This window comes from Tamandua tetradactyla, chromosome X (assembly GCF_023851605.1).
Source record: "Tamandua tetradactyla isolate mTamTet1 chromosome X, mTamTet1.pri, whole genome shotgun sequence".
In the NCBI taxonomy this organism is placed as follows: domain Eukaryota; kingdom Metazoa; phylum Chordata; class Mammalia; order Pilosa; family Myrmecophagidae; genus Tamandua; species Tamandua tetradactyla.
The window spans coordinates 138,494,586-138,513,882 of record NC_135353.1 but is presented as its reverse complement, the minus strand read 5'-3'; the positions used below and the strand labels follow the sequence as shown (position 1 = coordinate 138,513,882).

The 19,297-nt window shown below is 37.8% G+C and overlaps 1 non-coding gene and 1 pseudogene across 1 annotated transcript; both read right to left on the bottom strand.

Moving 5' to 3' along the window:
• Positions 1–13,176: 13,176 nt before the first annotated feature.
• LOC143672103 (keratin, type II cytoskeletal 8 pseudogene) overlaps positions 13,177–19,297 on the bottom strand; it is a 48,437-nt pseudogene continuing 42,316 nt past the window's right edge.
• Positions 16,125–16,231, bottom strand: LOC143672235 (U6 spliceosomal RNA). Its single transcript, XR_013169704.1, has one exon. It is a non-coding gene; the product is annotated as a U6 spliceosomal RNA (small nuclear RNA).

The window sequence follows — 19,297 nt, the reverse complement described above, 5'->3', positions numbered from 1 at the left end:
GGAGACCACCTCTTTTTTCGGCTCCACCCTCTGCAAGTATCGGGGCACACCAAGGCTCTCTGCCATATCCAGACACACACTGAACCCCCTCCATGTGATGGCAACCAGGCTCTCCCTAATCCCCAAGGAATGTGCCCCACCCTTTCCAAGGTCTGAGGCAGCACAACTCTTCCACTGCAACGAGGTGGAAGGTCCATCCTCTGCCTTCAGGGCAAACTCACCCTTTTCAAGTTGTTGGATAGTCTGCTCTTCTGGCTTGTAGTTTCTTGACTTCAGACTTTTGCTTCCATAGTTCTGCCTCTGATGTCATTTCTCCCCCAATTTGTCCCTTCTTTGTCCCTCTCAGTCCAGACTGGTAGAGGATGTCTTTATACAGAACCCTCAACACTCTTGTTGGCTTTCTATGCAGTAGCCTCAGATTGTGTCTATCAGACAGAAAGAGTTTCCATGAATCCTTGCTGGATAACTCTGTCTCCAATCCTGCATTTTTCTGAAATGTCTGACTGGTTCTACATTTAGTTAAATCCTCACATGGGACACTATTCTTTTGGATTTCCTTTCCTGGAAGCCCAGAATTTTCCAGAACATCAATTTCTTGTTTCTTTGCACCCAAGAGTTCAGTCCTCAACTTATCTCTTTCCTGTCACATTTCACTATAAGTTGCAAGGAGAAACTAGCCTATTCTTTCCACATTTAATTTGGAAATCTCTTTTGCTAAATATCAAAGTTCATGGCTTTTAAAGTCCACTTTCCAGCCAAAGCCACTAGTCAACTTTGCCAGATTATCTGTCATTTTAAAATAAGGATTACCTTCCTTCCAGTTTGCAATAACACATACCTCATTTCTATCTAGTGCCTCATCAGAGGTATCTTTAGAGTCCACATTTCTACCAACAATCTCTTCAAAGCATTCTAGGCCATCTCTATTAAGCTCCTCACAACTCTTCCAGACTGTTCTCCTTATCATTTAAAAAAGCCATTCCAACATGGTTGGTATTTGCAAGCCACAGCAGCACCCCACTTCTCCAATATCAAAATATTTCTAGTTTGCTAGCTGTTGGCATGTGATATACCAGAAAAGGAATAGCTTTTTAAAAGAGGAATTTATTACACTGCAAGTTTACAGTTCTAAAGCTGTGAAAATGTCTCAATTAAAACAAGTCTATGAAAATCTCCAAATTAAGCCTTCAACATGAGGTTACCTTCACTCAAAAAAAGCTGATGTAGTTCACATCTCTATGGAAATCATTTAATCAAAAGTTACCACTGACAATTGGGTGTGTCACATCTTTGTGGAGATAATCTAATCAAGTTTCCAACCTACAGTGCAGAATAGGGGTTAAAAGAAATGGCTGCCTCCACAAGATGAATCAGCATTTAAACATGGCTTTCTAGGGTATATACTCTTTTCAAACCAGCGTATATCGTGATGCTTAAATTTTCCCATATTTGACCCACTGAAGCCCCTTCAAAATGGCTTTTATGTATTTTTAACCTATTTCCATTGTTTATTTTTTAAGCATTTCCTTATTTCTGGTACAAATTATAAAGTTCTACCTTGTTCTTTCCCTTCTCCTTTCTGGGAATCAGCCTTTCTCCAACAGAAGCATTATTCTTTTAAGAGGGTGGAGGTTGAATTGATATTGATTGTAACAAATACATCCTGGAAGGCCTGAAGTTCCTTTTCCTGCCTCTTCAAATGTTAACTTGGTTAAAATAAGGTGTCCAGTTGTTTGGTCAAACACTGGCTCACTTGTTACTATGAGGGAATTTTGAAATTGGATTTGCATTTACAATCACTTGATTGTATCTACAACCAACAAAGGGGATTGACTGCAGTAATGTGGAGAGTGTCCTCATCCAATCAGTTGGAGTCTTGAAAGCCAGACTGAGGATTTCAGAGGTCAGAAGAGGAATTTCTGCCTTAACTTCATCACTGGCTCCTTCTAGAATTTCTATCTAGCCCATTTCCCCTCAGAAATTTGGACTAAGGACTTCAGCATCACTTTTATCAAAGTTTTCATCTTACAACCTACCCAATGGAATTCAGACTTGCCAGGCACAGTTATAAGAGTCAATTCCTTATAGTAAATCTCTTAATACACATAAATATATCCTATTGGTTCTATTTCTCTGGAAAACCTTGACTAATACACCTCTCATGTTATTCGTTTCAGTCTTTTTAACATTCTAGCTGTTTCCAAAACACTCCAAGCTTCTTCTCTACAATGATTTTCAAAATATTGACATTTCCTCTCCTACTTCCTCTGTTCTCTGTTAAAAAGTAACCCCTCCTCCCACAGAGGCCTTCATTGGTACCTTATCTAAAGAGTATCTGCTCACCTTTGTCCTAGTTTATCCACCTTCTCTGCTTGATATTTCTTCATAGCATTCATCACTACGTGGTTCCACATTGTGTATTCATCACATATCATCATCCCTGAAGTGGTCTGTGGCCGCTCTTCTCTGTAGGTCAGATATAACTGTAGGCACTGTTGTCACTGAGCTTGAATCCTTAAACACAATGAGGAAGATCAGATCTGGAATGGCAAGAGATGAAGGGCAGTACTTAATTGCCAAAGACAAAATTTACATGGCTGTGGTAATGGACAGCAAATTCAGAGCATTAATCACAGTAGTCTGACTCATAGAGACCTATGACATAGGCTAGTTGATCATGGGGTACCTAGAAATGAAAGCAATGGGTGGTTTACTAAATTCTTACTTAATCTATGTAAGGAGAAATGTTCTAAGTCAAGTGAACAAAAGTTTAACTTGAATCACAAAAGCAGAGAGACAACCATAGCACCACAAACAATTCCCGGACTTGAGATAGTTTATAGTCCCAGAACCTGTTAAATGAACCTGTTGGATCCCCATGAGGAAAGACTGCTATACTGCCAAAAAGTTATACTGTTAATCTTCCCCCAACCTTCCCCAGAGTGATCTGTGGCTTTTTACCAGGGTGACTGTGAATGGGAAAAAAGGAAATGACCTGATATTTGGGGGATTATTAGACACTGGCTCTGGATTGATATTAATTCCTGGAGACCCAAAATTTCTCTGCAGTCCCCCAGTGAGAGTAGGGGCTTATGGAGGTCAGGTGATGAAAGGGAGTTTTGGTCAGGTCTGTCTCATATTGGGTCCAGTGAGCCCCAAACCCATTCTGTGGTATTTACCCAGTTTCAGAATGCATTTTTAGATTAGAAATACTCAGCAACTAGCAGAATCCTGACATTTTGTTCCCTGACTTGTGAAGTGGGAGCTTCTATGGTGGGAAATGTCAAATGCAAGCCACTAGAACAGCTTCTACCTAGCAAAATAGTAAATCAAAAGCAAAACTGCATTGCTGGAGATTGCAGAGATTAGTGCAACCATCAAGGACTTGAAGGATGCAGCAGTAGTGATTCCTACCACATCCTCTTTCAGTGCTCCGATTTGATCTGAGAGGATTATCATGAATTTAACCAGGTGGTGATTACAATTGCAGCTGCTTTTCCGGATGTGTTTTCATTGCTTGAACAAATTAAGAAATAACTTGGTATCTCGCATGCCATTATTGATCAGCAAATGCTTTTCATGTGAAACCTATTGGTAAAGGCAAGCAGAAACAGCTTGCTTTCAGCTGGCAAGACCAGCAACACACCTTCACTGTCCTATATCAGGGGTATATAAATTTTCTAGTCCTGAATCTTAATCTTCAGGGAATTTGCTCACCTCTCCCTTCCAGAAGACATCATATTCGTCCATTATATTGAAGACATTACGCTGATCAGACCTAATGTGCAAAATGTAGCAGCCACTGTAGTCTATTTGTTAAGGCTTTTGCATGTCAGGAGATGGGAGATAATTCCAAGAAAATTTCAGAGGCCTTTACCCTCAGTGAAATTTCTAGGCATCTTATGATGTGGGGGCATGTTGCAATATCGCTTCTAAGGTGAAGGATAAGCTGTAGGATCAGACCCCTCCTGCAACAAAAAAAAGGCACAATACCTAGTGGTCACTTAGGATTTTGGAAGAAACATATTCCTCAGTTGAATTCCTCAGGGTGTGCTTCTCTGGCCCATTTACCAAGTGTTTTAGATTGCAATAATTGATAAAATATCATATGCCGGAAATGGGTTGGCTTTTACAATGGGGATTGATTAACTTACAAGTTTACTGTTCGAAGGCCATGAAAAAAATGCCCAAATTAAGTCATCAGTAGTAGGATACGTTCTTCTGAAGGCCAGCTACTGTTGATCTCAACTTCTCTGTCACATGACCAGGCCCATGGCATCATCTACTGATCTCTCCCTTCTCTCCTGGGTTTTGTTACTTCCAGCTTCTGCCTTCAGTGCTTCCTCTCTGAACTTCTCTGTGTGTCCTTGTCTCTCAGCTTCTCTGAGCTTTTTCTGTAGGTTTCTCTGAGCTTCTTTAGGAATTTTATCCTCTTATAAAGGACTCCAGTAAGAGGATTAAGATCCACCTCGGGGCAATTCTCAACTTAAATAATCTAATCAAAAGTTCCATGCACAATAGATCTACACCCACAAGAATGTATTAAAGGAACACGATCTTTTCTGGGGTACATGCAACTTCATACCAAGTGGCCTAAAAAGCTACTACTTTTGGGTAGGGACTGGAACAACAGGGGGCCCCAGGTCCAGGCTTTCAAGTGGTGATGCCACTTAGGCCATATAATCCAGCATAACCAATGGTGCTGTAAGTGTCAGTGACAAAGAGAGATGCTGCTGTCTGGAGCCTTTGGCAGGCCCCCATGGGATAATCACAGTGTAGACCCTTAAGCATTTTGGGCAAAACCCTGACATACCCTACAGATAACTATTCTAGTTTTGAGAGCTTTTTGCCTGCTACAGGCTTTAGTAGAGACCAAACACTTAACCATAGGCCACTAAGTTATCATGTGACATGAGTTACCTATCATGAGCTGCGTTGGTCTGACCCACCAAATCATAAATTTAGGCATGCACAGCAGTACTTCATCATCAAATGGAAGTAGTATAAACAAGATTGGTTTCAAGCAGTCCCTATAGGTACAAATAAGAAACATGAGGTGGTGGCTCAAATGGCCATGGCTCCTACTCTGGCAAACCTTCTCTTTTCCAGCTCATACCAATGGCCTCTAGGAAAGTTCCCTACAATTAGTTGATGTGGAAGAGAAAACTTGGGCTTATTTTATAGACAATTCTGTATAACATATACGTATCATCTGAAAGTGGACAGTTTCAGCAATACAGACCCTTCTGGGACATTCCTGAAAGACAGTGGTGAAGGGGAATCTTTCCCATGAGCAGACCTTTAAACAGTGTACCTAGTTGTTCATTTCGCTTGGAAGGAGACCTGGCCAAAGGTGCATTTATATACTGATTCTTGGACTGTAGATTGTAAACAATCCTTGGTTTGGTTAGATGGTCAGGAACTTGGAAGGAACGTGATTGGAAAATTGGTGATAAAGAGGTCTGGAGTATGTGAATAGACCTTTCTTAATGAAGAAAAAACATGAAGATATTTGTGTCTCATGTGAATGCTCAACAGAGGGTGACTTCAGGAAAAGGAAAATTTTAATTATCAAGTAGAGAGAATGACCTGCTCTATGCATACCAGTTAGTCTCTTACTGTAGCAACTCCTATCATCACTCAATGGACTCATAATCAAAGTGGTCATGGTGGTAAGGATGGAGGTTATGCTTCCACTCAGCAACATGGACTTCCATGTGTGAACGCCAACCTGGTCATAACTGCTGCTGAGTGCCCAATCCGTCAGCAGCAAGGACCAACACTCAGGTCCCCATATGGCACCTTTCCCTGAGGAGATTACACTGCTACCTGGTGGCAAGTTTACATTGGACCCAACACAAATACTCCCCCCAAACACATACATATACATTCAAATTCAAAATGTTCTGCCAAATTTAAGGCAAACAGAATTATTTAAGAATTATCATGGATCTGTTCAAGAACATTTATGACACAGCATAAGCATTTTATTTCATCTGCATTTGAAACTGTTTTAATTTAAAACTGCTAAACAAGGTAGACAGCTTGAAATGTATGCTATTGGCTACAACATCTCATCCATCCATTTAGACAGATGAGCTACTCTCCTTACGGGAAGTAAATATAATTTTAGACAATGCAAGGTAAACTCAGTCAATTTAGGATTTTTCTCTATCCATTTACATTTTTTCTTTTACTCCCTTTTCCAAAAGTTGAATCCAAATGTGGTGTAATGGGAGATGAAGTGTGTCTACCCCATAGTTATCACCTTTCCATTCAAGCAGGTGCTGATTATCTACTCTTAATCTTGTTTCAGACAGCTGATACTCTATTATGAAATTGTCTCAGGAACATCTATGTAGTTTGTCAAGGCAGCCCTTTCTCCTCCCCTTTACTACTCCCACATCATGCTGATAAAGAGGAATTCTTCAAAGTCTGTGTATCAGCCTGGTTTCTGGCCACAACCTAACAGCAACCCCAGGAGATTTTCATGAAATGACTATTTACAGAACTGTCATCAAAGTTAAGAGAAATAACAAATGTTGTTGAGGCACCTACCACTAGCATGGCAGGAAGCCATTACCAACCTCGGTAAAACAGGTAGCAAGGGGGAAAGAAATGACATTAATAAAGTCTGGGTGGGTCTAAAACCATGATAAAAGAGAAAACTGAAAGGAACCATTGTCATTGCTGGATGCAGCCACTGCCAGAACTTTGCTGAAGCTAGAAGAGAGAAGGAAGTATTAAAATCTTGATTTTTTTCTGCCTACTTTCTACTGCTGCCTCTCATTGGCAGAACCCAACTGGAATCAAGAGGATAAGAGCTCTTTGGTGAAGCAGTTCAAAGTGACCAGCTTCCTGGCATGCAGAACAGTGTAGTATAGGTCAGAAAATGGATCTGTAAAGGGCCCAAGATGGGGGACAAATGGAGAATAATTAATACATGCCAAGGCTTTGGGCAGAAAGTAAGACATAAGCATATTAAAGGATAATTCCAACTCTACTGTTTAAAGGCTCAGAATTTTAAGCTGCAAAGAATTGAATTAATTTATTTTTCTGAGATATCAATATAAAGGTTTAATTTGAATTGGGATGCTTGTTTAAATACCATCACCCTAACTTAAAACCACATCTGTTAATTTATGAAAAGCATACATCTCCACATGTAGAAACAAAAGGAAAGGAAAACTAAAATCAATTGAACTCTCACCACTATGAAGTAAATATCATTAAGATTTTGATGAATGTCCTTATGCTATCATGCTGTTTTGAAACTGCTATGTGCCCCAGAAAAGCCATGTTCTTTAATTCTCATTCAATATTGCAGGGCAGAAATCTTTTGATTAGATTATCTCCACAGAGATACGGTGCACCCAGTTGTGGGTGTGACCTTTGGTTAGATTACTTCCATGGGGATGTGACCCGCCGAGTTATGGATATGGCTTTTTGATTAGATGGTGATGTGACTCCACCATTCAAGGTGTGTCTTGATTAGTTTACTTGAGTCCTTTAAAAAGGGAAACATTTTGGATAAACTTCAGATGCAGACACTTGGAGAACAGTTGCTTCCCAGCTGACAGAGACACAGATGTTTGGAGACGCCTGGAGTGCTGACAGAGAGAGCCAACATTGAGACCCAGACGTTTGAAAATGCAGAGTTCAGCAAACATCGCCATTTGCCTTTGCATGAGATGCTAAGTAAGCCAGAACCTGAAGAAGCCAAGGGAAACCAAGAGATGAAAACCAGCTCTGAGAGGCCAAGTGATAAACCTCCACAGGAAAAGATCCCGAAAGCATGAGAACAGCAGATGCCAGCCACATGCCTTCACAGCTGTCAGAGGTGGTACAGACGGCATCAGCCTTTGTTGAGTGAGGGTAACCTCTTATTGGTGCCTTAATTAGGACATTTTCATGGCTTTAGAACTGTAAACTTGTAACTTAATAAATTCACTTTATAGAAACCATTCCATTTCTGGTATATTGCATTCTAGCAGCTTTAGCAAACTAAAATAAATTTTTTCTTAATATTATTATCAATAACAATTTCATTTGAAATGTATCTGTAAATATTTTAAAATATTATCTTATAGACTGCTTTATTCACTAAATAATATGTTGCTTAACAATTTCCAACATAAATACATAATATTATACAATTTTGTGTTTAGTGACTCCAGACACCATTAAAATACAAAATATATTCCTGCCAAAAAGGGCAATATTTAATCTGGCCAAGAATAATTATGTTTCACTGACAGACTTGAAAGGAGAAATAATAGTTGAAGACTTCAATAGCCCACTTTAAATGATGGATAGAATGAATAGAAGATAAAAAAGATATAGAATAATTTTTAACACTATAAATCAACTAGAACAGACGTCTATAGAGCACCCTACCTTACAGCAGCAGAATACTCATTCTTTTCATGGAACAGTCTCCAGAATAGACCATATGCTAGGCCAAAAAACAACTCTCAACAATTTAAAAAGGTTGAAATCATAAAAAGTATAATCTCTGATCACAATGGAAAATAATCAGAAATCAAAAGCAGAATGAAAACTGGGAAATTCACAAGTTATGGAAGTTAAACAACACATTTTAGCAACCAGTAGGTCAAAAAAGAAATCACAAGAGGAATTATAAAACATTTTGAAATTAAGTAGAAAAATAGACTACAAAGCAAAACCTATGAGATGCAGTGAAATAAGTACTTAGAGGGAAATGTATAGCTGTGAATGCCTATATTAAGAAAGAAGGAAGACCTAAAATAAAGAACCTACAGTTCTAACTTGAGGAACTAGTAAAAGAAAAGCAAACAAAACCAAAATCAAGCAGAAGGAAGGACACAATAAAGATTAAAGCATGAATAAATGAAATAGAGAAGGAAAAATTAATAGAGAAAATCAACAAATGAAAAGTTTGTTCCTTGAAAAAATCAACAAAAAATTAACACACGTTAAGTAGATTGAGCAAGAAAAAAAGAAAGAACTCTGACATTTCTAAAATCCAGAATGAATGAAGAGGTATTACTACTGACCTTACACAAACAAAATGGATTATAAGGGGATGCTCAGAACAATTGTATGTTAACAAATTAGATATCCTAGATGAAATGAGAAAATTCCAAGGAAGGCACAAACTTCCAAAACTAATTCAAGAAGAAATTTAAAAATTGAATAAACCTATAAATAGAGGGATTGAATTAGTAATAATAATAAAGAAAAATCTGGTGCTGAATGGTTTTACTGGTGGATTTTGCAATTATTTTTGCATGGACAGGCACTGGGAATCGAACCCAGGTCTTCAGCATGGCAGGCGAAAACTCTGCCTTCTGAGCCACCATGGCCTGCCCCAAAAATATTTTTTAAAGAAGAATTAACATTGATCCTTCACAATTATTTCCAAAATAGAAGAGCAAGTGATGCTTCTCAATTCATTCTATAAAATCACTATTACACTTATACCAGAACAAGACAAGGAAATAATGTGAGAAGCAAACAAAGACCAATATTCCCTATGGATACAGATGCAAAGATCTTCAACAAGATACTAGCAAACCCAATCCAATAGTATATAAAAAAGGATTATATATGATGACCAAATAGGATTTATTCTAGGAGTGCAAATTTATTTCAGTGTCTACAATTCAGTTAATGCCAGAAAATGAATTGTGCCAGTTTGAAAGGATTTACATACCCTAGAAAAGTCATGTTTTAATCCTAATCAATCTTGTGGGAGCAAATGCTTCTTTTAAACCCTATTTAGTATTGTATGTTGGAAACTTGATTAGATTCTTTCCACAGGATGTTACTCACCCAACTGTGGGTATTAATTTTTGAATAGAGGGAAATGAATAGAGGGAAATGCAACTCCATCCATTCCACGTGGGTCTTGATTAGTTTATTCAAATTCTTTAAAAGAGGAAGCATTTTGGAGAGAGTCCTTTCTTTAGAAGAAGGAGAGAGCCATGAGGCCAAGCCTACCAGCCAGCAACCTTTAGAGGTGAAGAAGGAGAACGCCCCTAGGGGAGCTTCATGAAACAATAGGGCTGGAGAGGAAGCTAGTAGCTGTCCCCATGTTCGCCATGTGCCTTTCCAGTTGAGAAAGAAACTCTGAACTTCATCAGCCTTTCTTGAATGCAATATACCCATTTCTGGCATATTCCATTCTGGAAGCTTTAGCAAACTAAAACAAGGGATGAGGTAGGGGAATTCCTCTTTTCTTTTTTTTGAAAATGTAGTTCCAGTCTTACCAACATCATTTGTTGAAGAGAGTATTCTTTCCCAATTGAGTAGACTTTGCCCCATGTCAAAAATCACTTTGCCATAAATGTGAGGGTTGATTTCTGCTTCCCAAGAGCTCAAGAGTATAGTTTGTCAGGTTTCCAGTGGTCTATATGTCTGTCCCTGTGCCAGTATCATGCTGTTTGATTAATGTGGCATTGTAATAAATTTTAAGATCAGGAAGAGTCCTCCAAGTTCATTCTTCTTTTTCAAGATGGCTTTACCTTTTCAGAGTCCCTTATCCTTCCATATAAATGTGTCATTGACTTTTCCATTTCTGCAAAGATATTTGTGGGAATTTAGATTGGGATTGAATTAAATCTACAAATTGCTTTGGGTAGGATGGACATCTTAACGATATTTAGTCTTCTAATCCATGAACATAAAATATTCCTTCATTTGCTTTTGTTTTCCTTAATTTCCTTTAATAATATTTAGTTTTCTGTATACAGATTCTTTACATCCTTTGTTAGAGTTATTCCTAGATACTTCATTATTTTAGCTTTTATTATAAATGGATTTTTAAAATTTATTTTTCTGAGTGTTCATTGTTTATACATAAAAATGCTACTGATTTTTAGGTGTTGGTTTTGTACCCAGCCACTTTTCTCAATTCCTTTATTAGCTCGGGGAGCTTTGCTGCCGATTTTTCAGGATTTTCTGTATGTAGGATTATAACATCTGCAAACAGGGAAAGTTTTACTTCTTCCTTTATGACTTGGATGTGTTTTATTTCTTTCTTGCCTAATTGCTCTGTCAAGAACTTCCAGTACAATGTTTAATAGACAGTGGACATCCTTGTATTGTTCCTGATCCTAGACGGGAAGTTAGATGTCAGGTTTTCATATATGCCATTTATTGATTGAGGAAGTTTTCTTTTATTCTTAATGTATCAAGTTTTTTTTTTTTTTTATTCAAGAGAGGTGCTGTATATTCTCAAATGCCTTTTCCGGATTGATTGAGATGATCATGTGCTGTTTTTTTTTTCCTTCATTGTGCTAATGTGGAGTATTATATTAATCAATTTTCTTATGCTGAACCAACCTTGTGTACCATGGATAAATCCAACTTGATCATGTTGTGAAATTCTTTTAATATGCTGTTGGATTTGGTTTGCTAGTTTTGGTTGAGGATTTTTGCATCTATCTGCATAACAGATATGGGTCTCTAGTTGTCTTTTCTTGTGGTATCGTTATCTGTCTTGGTATGAGATTCATGTTGGGCTCAAAATGAATTTGAGGGTGTTCCCTCCTTTTTAATCTTTGGAAGAGTTTGAGAAGAATTGGAGATAAGTCTTCTTGGAGTGTTTGGTAATATTCCCCTGTGAATCTATTTCATGCTGGGCTTGCCTTTGTTGGGAGGTTTTTGATGACTGATTCAATATCTTCACTAGTAATTGGTTTGTTGAGATCATCAATTTCTTCTTGAGTCAATGCAGGTAGTTTTGTGTTTCTAAGAATTTGTCCGTTTCATGTAGGTTATCTAATTTATTGACATATGGTTGTTCATGGTATCCAGTTAGATTTTCTTTTATTTCAGCATGGTTGGTAGTAATGTCCCCATTTTCATTATTCGTTTCTCTCACATTTCTTCTTTGCCAGTCAAGCAAAAGATTTGTCAATTTTACTGATCTTTTCAAAGAACCAACTTTTGTTTTTTGTTGATTCTCTCTATTTTATTTTTTTTCACTATTTCATATACTTTCACCCTAATCTTTGTTATTTTCTTCCTTCTGCTTGCTTGGGATTTAGTCTGCTCTTCTTTTTGTAGTTCTTCCAGTTTTTAAGTTAGGTCTCTGACTTTAAGTCTTTGATTTTTAATGTAATTTATAGCATTATAAATGTATAGCTCTATAAATTTTGCTCTCAGCTCTGCCTTTGCTGCCTTCCATAAGTTTTGGTAAGTTGTGTTCTCATTTTATTTGGCTTCAGGATATTTCCTAATTGAGCTTGTGACTGCCTCTTTAACCCATTGCTTGTTTATGTTGTTTAATTTCCACAAATTATTGAGTTTCCATTTCTCCCTCTACTATTGATTTCTAGCTTCACGTGTTCGGAGAATATACATTGTATTGTTTCAATATTTTTTAATTTACTGAAACTTGTTTTGTGACCCAACATATGGTCTGTCCTGGAGAATGATCCACATGCATTAAAGAATAATTTTTGTATTTTGTTTTTGTTGGGTGAAGTATTCTAAATATGTTTGATAGGTCCAGGTGGTTTAGAGTATTATTCCACTCTCATATATTTACTTATTGATCTTATTACAAGTTCTATCCATTATTGAAAGTGGTTTATGAAAGTCTACCATTAATGTAGAACCGTTGATATCTCCCTTCAAATCTGTCAGTGTTTCCTTCATATATTTGGGGATCTGCTGTTAGGTGCATATATATTTATAATTGTTGCATCTTCTTTTGGAATTGTCCCCTTTATCGGTACATAATGACCATCTTTGTCCCTCATAACTGTTTTCAATCTAAAGTCTATTTTATTTGATATTAGTATAGCTGCCCCAGCTGTCTTTTGTTACTATGTGCATGGTATGTATTTTTTCCATCCTTTGAATTTCAACCAATTTCAATGGTATCTTTGAATTTAAGCTGAGTGTCTTATAGACAGCATATATTTGTGTCAGGATTTTTAAATCCATTCTGCAAATATCTGCCTTTTGACTGACAAGTTTAATTCATTTAAATTTCGGGGGGTGGAGGTCAGGTTAGCAGAGCCAACTGACACTTTTTTTTGGAAAAGACAAAACTGGCTTCTAGAAGGGCACATGGGCAAGGAGGCATACCCTAGGTCTCCTGTTCCCGATGACTCTCTGCACAGCTCCTTGTTCCCAGGCTCTTGGGCAGGTGGATGGCCTGGGAGAGGCCTCAGTGGTAGTTCAGTTCAGCAGGACATCAGATGACTCAAACACCAGCTTCTCATCATGGGCCTCAATCTTCTTCACAACCATGGCCTTGGCAGAATTGGTGCAGCTGAAGGAACTGGAGCCCCCACCAAAGCTGAAACTGGACTGGAAGGAGTTCAGACCATAGTTGTTGCTGGCACCTGTGAGGCCCCCAAAGGTGGTGTTCAATGGACCAGAGTAGCCACTAAAGGTCTCCGTATGAATATTCATGTTCTGCATCCAAGACTCCACCTGGCTCTCCTTGCCCTCCAGCAGCTTGTGGTAAGTGGTGACCTCAATGTCCAGGGCCAGCTTGATGTTCATCAGCTCCTGGTATTCATGCAGCTGTTGTGCCATGTCCTGCTTGGTCTGGTGTAAGAGTCTTCCAGCTGGGCCAGCTTGGCATTGTTGTCCTTGATGGCCAGCTCCCCATGCTGCTTGGCATCAACAATGGTGGCATCCAGGGAAGCCCTTTGTCCCTTTAGGCCCTCAATCTCAGCCTAGAGCTGGCTGATGCTCTGGTTTATCTTGGAGAGCTCCATCTTCATGTGGCAGAGATCATCCCCATGCTTCCTGACCAGCGTCTGCAGCAACTCATACTTGATCTGGTACATACTCTCGGCCTTGGCCCCACTGTGGTTTGCAATATCCTCATACTGGACTTTGACCTCATCAATGATGCTGTCCAGATGCAGGGTTTGGCTGTTGTCTGTGGAGAGGACCATGGACGTGTCCAAGATCTGGGCCTGCAGCTCACAGATCTTCTCTTCATACAGCTGCCTGAGGAAGTTAATCTTGTCAGTCAGCCCTTCCAGGTGGGACTCCAGTTCTACTTTGTTCAAGATGAAGGATGTAAGCTTCATCCACATCCTTTCTGATGAGGACAAATTCATTCTCCGTCTCTGATCACTTGTTGATCTCATCTTCATACTAATTCTTGAAGTCCTCCACCAGCCCTTGCATGTTGTTAAGGGCTGCTTTCAGCTTCAGCGTCTCCTGGCCCAGCATCTCCAGCTGCCTCCAAAGGTTGTTGATGTAGCTCTCAAACATGTTGTCCTTGTTGCTCCAAGCCATGTTCTACTGCTGTAGGAGGTTCTACTTGGTCTTCAGCACCTTATTCTGCTGTTCTAGGAACTATGTCTTGTCAAAAAAGGAAACAAATTTGTTGTTAAGGGTCTTGATCTGTCCCTTCTCCTGCATCTGCACAGCCTGGTTGTTGTGGTCCACTTCCAGCTTAAGGGGGCTCAGCAGGGTCGTGGCCCCGACTAGACTCATGCTGCTGCACAGCTGCCCCAGAAGCTGCTGCTACCATTGCCCACCCAGGAGTAAGCTGAGGAGCTGATGTGGGTGCTGGGATCACTCATGTACAAGTGGCGCTGTAGATCTGGGGGCCAGAGGTGGACACATTGGAGGATATCCGAGTGACCCTGATGAATACAGTGGAAGCTGAATAAGTGGACCAAACCAAAGATTGGAGGAGATGAGAACTGCTGCTTCGTGGTTTCCCATTTACATTTAAAGCCGCTATTGATAATAACAGGACTTTCTTATTCCGTTTTTCTATTTAGAGTTTGAAGTCTCATACTATTTTTGTCCCTCACTTCCATTATGCCTTTTTTAATACTGGTTTGATTTTTTCAGTGTGTGTCCCTTATTGAGTGCCTTCTCATTTCCATCTGGATATATTTTTCATCTATTTTCCTTGTTACCATGGGGTTAAAAGGTAACATCCTAAATATATGACAATCATGTTTATTTTAATGTTCACTTCAATTACACACACACATACTTTTCCTATCCCCTTTTATCCCCCACCTTCGTTTTTGTACTTATTACCACTTATATTTTTGGACATTTTATGTCTAAAACCATAGAGTTATTATTATTTTTATGGATTTACATTTTAGCACTTGTAGGAAGGAAGAAGTGGAGTTACAAACCTCACAATACATTTCAATAATGCAGGCATTTATAATGATATGGATGGCTACCTTTACTGCATTTCTTTAGTTCTTTATGCCATTTTGAACCACTGTCTAGTGTCCTTTCCTTTCAGTCTGAAGAACTGTCTTTAGCATTGCTTCTAGAGCAAATCTAGTGATAAACTCCCTCAGCTTTTGTTTATCAGAGAATGTCTTAATTTGTCCCTCATTTTGAAAGAAAGCTTTGCCATATATTAAATTCTTGTCACACAGTCATTTTCTTTAATCTCTTTAAGTATTTCAACCCACTGCCTTCTTGCCTCCATGGTTTCTGATGAGAAATTCGTACTCAATCTAATTGTGTATTCATTGTAATCACATGTTGCTTTTCTCTTGCAATTTTCAGAACTCTCTCCTTGTCCTATGCATTCCATACTGTGTTCAATAGATGACAGTGTGTATTTTTCTTCATGTTTATTCTATTTGGTGTTCTCTGGGTTTCTCGAATGGGTACTTTCAAATCTTTTGCTAACTTTGGGAAGTTCCTTGCCATTATTTATTTGACTATTCCTTCTGCCCCTTTTTTGGGGGCTCCCATAATTTATATATTGGTATACTTGATGGTGTCCCAGAAGTGTTGTAGGCCAGGCTTTCTGGCCTGGTTCATTTCAAATGTCTTGTCATCAAGTTCACTTATTCTTTCTTTTGCTTGATCTAATCTATCCTTGAAACTTTTGGGAGGACTTTTTTCATTTCAATTATTGTGGCCTTCAACTCTAGTAGTTCTGTTTGATTCCTTTCTAAAGTTCACATCTCTTTACTAAGATTCTCATATTGCTCATTCATTGGTTCTTCATACTATTTAGTTCTTTCTTTGTATTTTCTTTCATCTCCTTGATAATTTATTTTTTTTAACATGGGCAGGTACCAGGAATCAAACCTGGGTCTCGGACATGGCAGGTGAGAACTCTGCCAGTAAGCGACCATGGCCCACCCTCCTTGAGCAATTTTTTCTTCTATAAAAATATGGAATGCTTCATGAATTTGCATGTCATCCTTGCACAGGGGCCATGCTAATATTCTCTGTATCATTACAATTTTAGTATATGTGCTGCCAAAGTGAACACTCCTTGAGCATTTTTAAGATCATTTTTTAAAGGTTTTGTTCAGTGTGTTCACATTCTTATCTTCTTTGTTTTCTGAATTTTTATCCTCTTCCTTTGAATGGGCCATCATTTCCTGTTTCTTTGTTTGTCTTGTACTCTCTTGTTACACATTGTATATCTTAATATTAAAAAATTTTAACTCTGGGATTTATTCTCTAAGATATCTGGTTTTTTATTATATAACCCAGCTGGCATAAGACAGAGGTTTTCTTGAGCTTCAGGCCTCCTATCAGGGAGGTCTGCCTGAGGCCAGTGAAGTGTGCAAGGTTATCTCTGTATTCCTGGACCCAGGTCTTAACTGGATTTTTGCTTGGTAGTTGTTTTGGAGTTCCGCTGTGTACAGGAATTTGTTTATGCCCTCTGTTTCCCAGGAGACAGATCTACCTCATTCAAGTTTTTAAATCTGTCATGTCTTTGCCCTAAACTGTCCACCTCTGTAGAGTCTTACCCTCTTTTCATTGTTTCAAGCTCCTTTTGTCTGTGGGGTAAATTCTAGGAAAAGGGGCACTCCAGAGAGAACTTTCCCAAGTCAATGTTTCCCAGCTGACACAGGGTCAGGAAACCACAAAGTAGGTACAGAATGGCCTCAAAGTGCCCTGGGGATGTGATTGGGAAGGGTGCCAGCTGCATCTCTGATGGCTACCCAAAGTTGAGCTTTACTGGCCTGTCCAGTAGCCCTTCTGCTAAGTGTCTCTGTGGCCCTTAAAAATTGTAGGATCCTTAAGTCTCCATGGCTGCTATTCTGCCAGAGGCAGATTGTAACAATGGCTGCCCTCAGAGTTGGGTTCCCAATCCGAAGTTGTGATTAGGCCTCTTGCCTTTCTCACCTCTGTCTTTGCTCAAGTGCCTGCTTTTCTCCTCATATGTGTGCTCAATAAATTTTCTATCTGCTTAAAGAAGATGTGATCAGTGATCAGCCATGCTGACCCTGATCTTGAGGAAGAGAATTTTTATGTCCTTTTCTGTCACCAACAAGCTAGCCAAGGACCTGAACTCCATGGTGGCCTGCCAGTCAAGTGGGGGATATGCCTTTGTAACTGTCACGTGGAAAGACCAATTTATTTTTCTTTACTATAATTTATAAGCCTCTATGTTCCACTCTTCCCTGGATGCTATCCAGAGTTCTTCTGGCCTCTGGAGTTTCAAAAATAGTTATTTCAGGCAGTGTTTGCCTGTTTAATATTTGTTTTGTGGAAAGATTGAACCTGGAACTACCTGTTCTGCCATCTTCGCACAACCCGTAATAAATAGAATATGAAGCTGATTCTGTTTTCTTTTTCTACAGTAAACATATGTGTGTGTGTTTATGCAGAATGTATTCCATCCAATCCCCAATAGATAACCATATTTTATAATTTTATTGTTTATCCTTTCACTTTTTCATATAAAACAGAAATATATACATATATACTTATATTTCTTTTATAAATGGTAAATATTCCATTTAATTTAATCTATTTCTTTTTCTTTAAATTAATATATCCTAGAGACCACTCCACAGGAGCATAAGAGAGGTGTATCCTTTTTCTTTTCAGTTGTATTCATTACATTGTTTGGATGTGTCATTTTTTAGTCAAGTGATCCCATATTAATGAACATTTTGTTTCCAAAAACCCATTTTAATTTATCCTGATATACAGTGTAACGTGCAGAATAAATACAATCTTGTCCTTTTATGCAATTATCTCAAAATATTTATTAAAAGAGAGACATTTTCCTTATTGCTGAGATGCTCTCTTTATTGTATATTAAATTTCCATATGTAGTTTAGTCTATTTCTTTGTTTTCTATTTTTTTCATTTATCTCTCCGTCTATTCATGCACTATCACCACATTTTTAACTGTTATTCCTTTTCATGGTGTACTTGGCTTTAATTGCTAACATTTACTTTTGAATTAAATTTTTAATCAAAATATCCAGTTCCTATAAAAGCATTGGATCAGTATTAACAGTATAAATTTAACTTAGGGAGAACTGATGTATTTATGATGTAAACTTGTCTTTCTAAGTATGGCATGTCCTTCCACTTGTTTGACTCTACTTTTATGTTTTCAGGAGTGTTTTGTAGTTTTAATCACGTAAGTTTTTGACATTTCTTTTAATATCCAATCTATGGCTTTTCTACATATCATTAAATTGGACTTCTCCATTGTATGTTCTAACCGACTTTTGTTTTTATATATGCAAGCTATTAATTTTTGTATGTGATTATATAATTTGCATTGCTAAATCCCTGGTCATTTGTATTGAATTTTTCACTAATTATTTTGCATTTTTTTGGTATGTAATAATGTTTTCCAAAATAGAAATTGTTTACCTTTTCCTTTTCAATTCTGATTCCTCTAATAACCAAATACAATTGTGGAATTTAGAAGTGAACCTTGCACACTTTTTGCCTCCTCATTTGATGATTCAGATCTTTCCTTATATTTGCGAAGAAAAAATCTGAATGTCTTTCTGCTTGCAAGCTTTGTTTTAAATAACTTAAATTTGTTAAAAGTTTTATGAGCTGAAGTTTTTTTTGTTTAAGCTTTAATTGAATAATTCATTTCCCAAATAATTTGATTATAATGAAAAATAATTGGAGGACTCATTTACAAACTAATTCAACATACTTACAGGATATAGAAGTTAAATATAACTCAAATATGATTAATCATGGCAATAAACAGAAAAAACAGAGATTTTTTTGTTTTAAACTTCAGTTTTGTATAAACATGTAAAAATTCTGAATACTATAACTTCTGGTTTGATAGAATACCACAGATGGATTTAATATAATTATGAATCTTCTTTTTACAGATCAAGAGATTTCCTCTAACCTTCCTGGTACTTTTATCTCAAACTTCTGAAAATTATTGTACTGTTTTAGAAACTCCTAATAATTTGTATTTATACATTGAGTCTGACTTTATTATATGACAATTTCAAGTATAACCAATTTTAAGTTATTACTCCTCTATAGTTTCTTAATTTATTATAAATATTTTTATCATGGATTTGTGTCTCACCAAAATTGATATCCA